We start from the raw sequence: 8,421 nt of genomic DNA on the forward strand, positions 1-8,421 counted from the left end.
CCACCCTGGTGCACTGAGCATGTACACTCCAGGCAAGGACATGTAGTTCCAGGAGTCTATGTTGCAATGGTGGGTTGTCTGGTTTTTGCAGCAGCCTTTGTCTTTCAAATGCTGGGTTTCTGTTCTGTTCCTGGGTGAGGTCCGTGTTTCCTGGGTGAGTCAATGCAAGGCAATGGTCCGGTAGTTGATCATTCAGTAGAGGCCTGCTACCATTGTACCTCAAGCACCCTCATTCATTTCCATTCATTCAGGAACCAATTTACATGAGACTGGTTAGACTTGAGTCACAGTTACAACATAGGTTACACCTGGGCAAAGGACACAAGATCAAGGCTTGACATACAGAATGGAAACTTTACATTATTTGACATTACAGACATAGACCTAAATCATAATATAATGCAATATAAAACAGTAAAAATCAGTACAAAGATAATAAAACACTACTGTATAAAAGGGGCTTGTTACTGTGAGGGACTGTAAGAACTTATCTTAGCTTACCTAGTATTATTTGTAATCATTTATATGGGATAGAAAGGGCAGAGAGAAAGTCAGAAAAGGTTGGGGATGGAGAGGGAATGCATTTTTAAGTTTAAAAAAAAAGAAAAACCTGAGGGGGTTTGCTACATGCTAACATCCACATTGTTCTTATCGACTCCAAATGGATTGCATATTGAATTCTTGTTCACGCCTTGAAATACCTTACTGACTCTGACCCTCTTCACTAATCCATTCCAGCTGTCCTCATTCTCCTAAATCCATTAGTGATGCCATTTAGTCCATTTCTCCCATAAAGATCAGCTGGCTTTCATTCATTCCATTCCTTACACATGAAATATCCAATCCAACATCTCTTTCTGCTTCCGCAGGACATGAACTGACAAATGAGAGCTAGGTTAAGGGCCAGTCTGAGATAACCAATGTTCACTTCTAAACTTTTCCAGTGCCTGTAAAGAATCAGATGGCACACCCAGTTAGTGTATGTAACTGTATGCCTTGCTACACTCCATCCCTGTCTTGCTTAAAAATAAGCAAGCTCTTTGGGGCAGGGACATGGCAGTAGTTTTGTACAGAGCCTAGCACAATACCGCCCCTGACTAGGACTGAGGTTTTCACATGGAACTTTTATGCAAATAATGCATTCATTTTACACATCTGAAAATCCACATACATATTTTATAGTTAACAATGTCACGCTAACCATGAAAACAGAAGACTTCAGTAAAAATACTGAATATTTATTTTGTACTCACACAAACTACAGGCAAAAATGTTCCATTTTCTTTCTATGCAAAATAAAACAACAGCATTTTACTACACTGAATCCATATCTGAATTTAGAGCAAATACCCTTTAATGCTAAAAGATGAACAATGTTAAAATAATAATGAAAAGCTCTGTTTGTATGAGTCATACTAACTACGATTCAGGCATTTGGGAAGCAGCAGCAACCAGTTCTTATTTGCTCAGCAATGTAGCCCTCCATTTGTACCATATTATTTGTTAATCAGTTTCATATTAATGAGTCTCACAGCAGAGCACTTCAGATGAAGATTGTAAGAAGTGGGTAGATAGATTGAAAGAGCCTGAATTTTCCTGGTCAGACAATGAAATTGCAAATGGGGGCTTTAATGTGCAAAATCAGATAAAGCTCTGCCACTTACCATCTTAAAAAAAGAAAAGCACAAGCCCTTTGGTAGAACTAGCATCAGCTTTAGTAGCAAATTAAAACTTTATTTATATTTCACATGACTAATCTAGCGCTAATAAAAGGCCTGATGCTGCATGGTGCGAAGTGCCCCACACAGAGAGTTACTTCAACAGGAAAACCTACATGAAAAAAGCACCACTCCTACCACATTAGGCAGGATCAGACACTTAATGTAATTGATGTGCTGAAGGGAGAACTTGGGAAGCTCCCAAGGGCTCCTTATTAAAATTCATCTATCAAACTGAAGGGAAGGCCAAGATGATTTCTCTGCCTCAGATGGAATCAAGCTCCTTCGGACACTGCTAAATCATCTCAGCTAGAAATGACTTGCATCCCTGAGACATATAAAAGTGCTTCTAAAAAGAAGCATATAGTTTGCCTTTGGAATGGACTGATTGCACCAAACGGTTGAAATTTAAAAGGGATTTCCCAAGAGAAAATAGTTTTCAACCCTGTGCTCACTTAAAACAGGTGAAGGTGTGTGATATGGTGTACTATTAATATACTGCTAGTATGTTTCTGATAACACGCACAATCTATGTTAGTTACATTCTTCCCGGATTCTTGCTACCAGAGGGTCATCTTCTGCACTGCAGTAATTCTCCTGATATTGGTTCCTGGTAATGGAAAACAAGTGCTTAAGGGTCACGTGAACTAAAATATTCTCAAAAATGTGTTGCATGGATGCTTCTATAGGCAAAATGTGTTAGTAACTCTAGAAGTTTTAAATAGGTAGTTGTGCTAAGCTAAACAAAATTCCTGCAATGGTTGGAAGTTCGTAGCAAAAGAAGTGGCTGAACTTTAGGCTTGCATGAAATGAGAGTTGCTTTTTGGAGCCTTAAGGATGATGTAAATCTTGCTCAAAATAGAGAAAAGCAGGAGAATGTTACTCAAACTGTATAAGAGATGTAGCAGTCTATAGAGTACGAGATCATCAAACTATTTCTAGAAATGTTATGAAAAATAAGAGTAGGCAACTGTAGATCCTCTGGATCATGGTGCATGTATAAGAGGTCTAGTCAGGCAGCTGGCAAATCTGCTTGTGGCTGACAAGCCCAATTCAAGAGTGACACAGTTTATTACAGATTCATGTGTTGTCTGAATTGGAGTCTAAGTTAAGCATACTACTTCCTTCTTTCTCACTTTGCTTCTATCATCTGGATCAAAGATGATTCATGTTGAGCTGCACCCAGGGCAGGATGTTCATTCCAGATGGGGCAGGATTCTATGTACTTGTAGCAGCTTTCTACACTGATGTTGAATGGCTTCATGTAATTTTTGCAGCCACTGTGGTATAACCAGAGAGGACAACTGTGCTTTCTCGAGCCATCTTGAATCTCACTGTACAAAATATTTGTGAAGATATGGTCTCCTCCCATTCTCCTCCCATTGTATAAAACATAAAAATGGTTATAATATTAATGGATATTTTTTGTAATACAAAGGTACCAGATTGGATCAAAAATGTTTATTCAAGATACTCTGTGTGTGTGTTTAAATATATATACATATGAAGCCTAGAAAAGGCATAACCAAAGAGGACCTTCTAAAGCAAGGCACAGTCATGGATCTGATGGTAATTTGAACAGTATTAGATAACTGATCATTATTTGGATATGATCTATCTGTTAAATATAACAAATTCTGTATTCAAAGTGATAATATCCTGGCTTAAACTTCTTTGCACCAAGCTACTTATTTAAGTACGGTTCCAATCTGAAAATTTACTCTCAATGCCACCACTCAGTTTCTTTTCTTCAGTTCTCCTGTTCTCTTAGACCTTCACACTTGTAGCACCAGTTTTGTACCCAACTTGATCCTGGAACACCAGAAAATGCTATCATAACGGCTAAGATATCTGACCAATCACAGTAACTACTTACTTCTTTAAACCTTTCTACCATTCATCCTCCATTATCTGGGGCTTGCTCTTTTAGCCCTTTGTCTGCGTTGTGACTGTAAGATGCTTAGGAAAGAAAATGTGATCTATCATGTATCTAGAGATATGCAAATCATTTATACCCAATGAAATGGAACCAAATGGAATTGGCCCTAGAAGTCTGAATTACAACAGTAACACAAAAGTAGTTAGCCAAAGCATTGTAAACCTTCAGTTTGGCTCATTTGGGGAAATCAAAATATTTTTATTTTCCTCTTTTCTTTTTTAAAATAGACTACTTTCAGCTGTCCCTTCATGCATATTCAGAAGAAAAAGCTAGATTTGTGCTTCCTCCCTGAGACTGGAGGCCAGAATTTAAAGATTATTTTTTATAAAAAAACTATCTGTAAATTGAGTAGTACAAGAGTCTACTACTCTTTTGTTTTTTAAAAAATAGCAATTACTGTCAGATTAAAAATCACAAAACCCAATGGGAGTAGAGGAAGATAAGAGACTGAAAACATTGCTGCTCCACTATAAGGGCATCTTGTTTATGTTTGGGCCTTTTCTCACAATAAACAACTCAGCAAGAAGAATGTTGCCATGGAGCAAAGCGTAAATAATAAGAAATGAAGGTCATCTCCAAGGTAGCCTCCTACACTTTTAATGAAATAGATGATGTAACAAGATGCCTGTTTCTTGCACATTAGTAGCTCTTTCATTCATAGTCTAAACTCAAAAGGTATGGCCAATCCAGTGAATCACCATTTGTAGGCACAGTAGGTCAAATGTATGTTCCCAATAACAATTAATTTCACTGGGGTTACATAAGAAATACACTTAACCCAATAGGATGCTGCTTTATAACCACTGATCTGGGTTTCCATTGACCATGTAAAAATGTCATAACACCCAGATTTTCTCATTTTAAAGAGAAAAACCCAGTTTTTCTCTTTTTAAGGAGAAAAACCAGGATTTTTTTCTTTTTAAGGAGAAAAACATGGAGAAAGGCAGGTTTCCCCTTCCAGGCTTGCAGAGTTCCAGCCTGAAAGGGGCTGCAGGGAGTGGAAGGAGAGTGGTTAGGCAGGGGGCACCACATGCATACTCATACATGTGCATGGCAGCCACACAGCCTGGAGAGAAGCTCCCTCAGCTCCCCTCCGTTAAATCGGGGGTGGGATTGATGCTCCCGTAGTGAGGGAGGGTGCTGGGCAAGGCTGGGACTGGGGCTAGGGCTGCTGCCCAGCCGGGATGATACGTGGGGCTTGGGGCTTGGGGCCTGGGCAGGGAGTGGGATGGAGCTATGGGCAGCTCATCCAGGAGGCGGTGGGGGGCGGATGGCTTCACTCCCTGCCCTTGCACACATTCCTGGAGAAGGCATGGGAGGCATGTGCCCACCAGATTTGTACGTGGGAAAGGGGTAGGCTGTCCACTGAGGGCTCGGGGCTCCCCACCTTACTGCCCTCCAACTGGGGCCTCCATAGCCAAGTGGATGGGACCCAGAGTGGCAGGGCATAGTGGGGCTGGGTGGGGAGCCTCATGCTGCCTCATCAGCAGTGGGGTTGGCAGCAGGTGCCTTGCCAAGGTGATGCAGGGCTCCCAGCAGCAACACCAAGCCTCACCACCTTGCTTTGCCCTTCTGCCCTTCGACATTGGGTCCTGCTCACTGGGCTGTGGAGGCATCAGGCGGAGGGCAGCAAGGAGGAGAAAATGCAGATTTGGGGGGTTTTAATAAGAGAATTTGCAATTTTTATCAGAGAATCTGTGATTTTTAAACAGAAAACCAGGATCTTTGTTATTATAACTATATTTTCTGCAGAACTGTAGTAACAGACATGGGTTTGCTGCTTTCATGGATGTACCAGTTGCAGGTTTAAGATAGATGGAAGGTGAGTTTTTGTTTTAATAATTTGTCTTTAACAATAATATAACATAAGCTTCCTTACAACACCTACCTTGGTTTTCTAGGCCTCACTCTATGTAGGGTGAGGCTACAAGTGCCTGATCATTTTAAAACAAAAACTGGCTAAAGGGTTTGGAGCCCTCAAAGGAATTCAAAACAAAATGGTCACTCTTACATCCTAGACCAAAACTACAGTAAATAAAGGAAATTAACAGGATATTCTTTTGGTGATGGTGACTTGTAAAGTGATCTGATGAATCAGTTCATTCCTAGTGAATGCACATTCACATCAGAGATGGCATTATGGTTTGCAATCAGCAGGAAAACCAAGGACTGAATACTAATTGAGAGGGTGTGTGCTGTTCCTAGGACACAACATATGATCACATGACTTACTTTAAGCCAAACCAGGTCCTGCTTTTGCACATTTTCCAGAGCTGGGAGCCACATCTGGAATACAATATAAGTAAATAAATTGTGGAGGGAGATGAGGAGACTAGTGGATCTGCAGCGGTGTTTGGTGGCTGTCAGGGTGGGGGGCTGATGAGACTGGAGGGGCTAGCAGATCTGTGGATGGGGATTCAGAAGGGCTAAAATAGCCCAGTCAGGGTGGGGAAGGTAGAAAAAGTGCAAACCTAGAACTGGGCAGAGCAGCTAGGCTTCCCCAGCCCCAGAGCCGCACTCCGAACATGTGAACATGTTTAGTTAGATGGGGCATGGGTTAGCCCAATCTACTTAGTACATCTCCTTGGGGGAACTAAGTTAAGTTGGGCCAGCCATTTGTTGCCTGGTCTAAACTCCCTTAATGTATGTACATTTCAGCCCTTTGATTGACTTAATCCTAGTTAGGTCAAAGTATAATGTCTGCACATACCCACTATGACTATCTTTGCTTTTACCTTTTGCTTCATTCTTGTTCTTGAAGTGCATTGTGTGGGCAGAGAGGAAAAACCTCAGAAGCTGATGCCTGTTCTGAATCACAGTACTTTAGTGTCCAGTAATTGTCATTTCAGCACTTGCCATGAGCTTTGAATACACATTTTGACAACTGAAATAGCAATCCATAACCTCAGCTTTACATTATTTTCATCTGTCAAGTACAGTCATTATATTACTTTATAATTATTAATTAAGATTTTGGTCTTAAAGCTTGTTTTATATCAAATTATATTTCATTTGCAAGCATTAGCCATTCACCCCTTTTTCAATTAATTATGCAAAGACTCACCTTTTCACCTCCATCCTTTTTTGAAAACAATTCTCCCCTTCTGGACAAAACTGCTGGCATGCAGTGTGCAATCTTGATTTTAATCTGTGCCCCATCTTCATTGTTAATAAGTAGCAACATAATCTACCAGAATAGTCCTCCTGCTTTTATATGAGAGAAGGTATAATGAACTACCTAGTAAAATCCCTAGGTCTCTGGTTCAGCCATGTATATTTCTTCAGTAATTTTGCCTGGAAAAATATAAAGTTCCATCTCTCTTTGCTTGCTCTTTGGTTAAATATACATTTATTTTAGATTTCAGCAAGATAAGACTGTAAATTAAGCAAATGCCAATTCATTATTTAAAACATGCTCCATAACATCTGATGCTATTCCATGTGATAGAGATTGCATTATTCTAGTAAAGACAACAAAATTAATAGTTGTTTAACATCCAACATTTAACAAATAAATTTGGCAGTAAATGGGTGTTTAGTTATACATGACCTCCCTTATTAAAATCAAACTTAAACCCTTACTTGAGACAAAGGTCTGATCTCATTTAGATTGTTAAATGAGAGCATACCACTACTTTCAGTGATATCCCTGCATTATGCTGGTGTCACATGAAGATCACGTCTAATGAACTAGGTGTGATGCAGCAGTTTTTAAACTTGCCTATAATAGTACAATCTAAAAACAACTAAATCAGCACAAAATGATCTCCATACTATAAACAGTTTATAAAGTACAACGGGATAAATAATCAAGGTCGGGTCAAAATTTCATTGGGGAGGGGATTTCTTTTATTTTCCCCTTTCTTTCTCATGCGTATGGCTATTTTACCAATTTAAACAAAAAAGCATGTCAAATGGCTTCAGCAAGTATTTCATTTTTGCTAGTGACATATCAATAGTGATAGCTCAGATGTATCATCTGACTGGATATAGGAAAACATCCGATAAATAGAGGCACAACTTCTATGAGCAGATCTTACCCACCTGCACTGGCACAGAAGACTGCTGTGCTCACCTCACAATCAGCCTTCTCATAGAGAACCCAGGAATTCCCCAATACAAGTGCACAGCAAGAATTTTATGGGTGCATGTAGGAGTGGCTGAAGCAAAGGATACGTCCCTGATTGAGAGAAAAGAAAACAAGTGTGGTTTTAAGACACCAGATTGCAATTCAGGGGATCAATTCCTAACTGTGAAATGTTGGGCAAGCCACTTAAACTCTTTATACCTACAGTTCATCAGTAAAATGGAGACAATTATACTTAATCTCTAGCACACTTGGTCCATCTCAGAATTGTGCCATCTCTGTATGAGTATCCAGGTGATGAATAGGCTCTGGGAAACCTAGTTAGTGGTGTCATGGCTCCTGGTGCAATCACCCTGTGAGAGAAAAAGGAGAATCTACTGAGTGACATGTAGACAGGAGGTGTCTAAACAACAGTTTCTGCCTCTGTGAATCTGAGATCTGGTGTATTCCTGAAAAACTGGGTGTAGACAGAAGTCATGTTTGTCATGCAATCAGCCCCCTGAAAGTGCTGTACAGTTGTACACAGCTGCAGCGTGCTTTTAAAGTGGCTGATCACATGACAAATGAACCCTCATCAAATGAAGGATCAAATGAAGGCACTGTACCACCTCACAACCTCCCCCCTCCCCCCCCCCCCCCCACTTTTCCCTTTCACCCCCGGGCCGGGCCGCCCCCGG

The 8,421-nt window shown here is 40.4% G+C and overlaps 1 long non-coding RNA gene across 1 annotated transcript; it reads right to left on the reverse strand.

Moving 5' to 3' along the window:
• Positions 1-486: 486 nt before the first annotated feature.
• Positions 487-7,832, reverse strand: LOC109287236. The gene is made up of 3 exons (XR_002094784.1): positions 7,702-7,832; positions 1,254-1,286; positions 487-947 (listed from the first exon to the last, which is right to left on the reverse strand). It is a non-coding gene; the product is annotated as an uncharacterized LOC109287236 (long non-coding RNA).
• Positions 7,833-8,421: the final 589 nt, after the last annotated feature.

Source organism: Gavialis gangeticus, unplaced genomic scaffold (assembly GCF_001723915.1).
Source record: "Gavialis gangeticus isolate Ggan-Ray unplaced genomic scaffold, GavGan_comp1, whole genome shotgun sequence".
NCBI classification, from domain to species: Eukaryota; Metazoa; Chordata; order Crocodylia; family Gavialidae; genus Gavialis; species Gavialis gangeticus.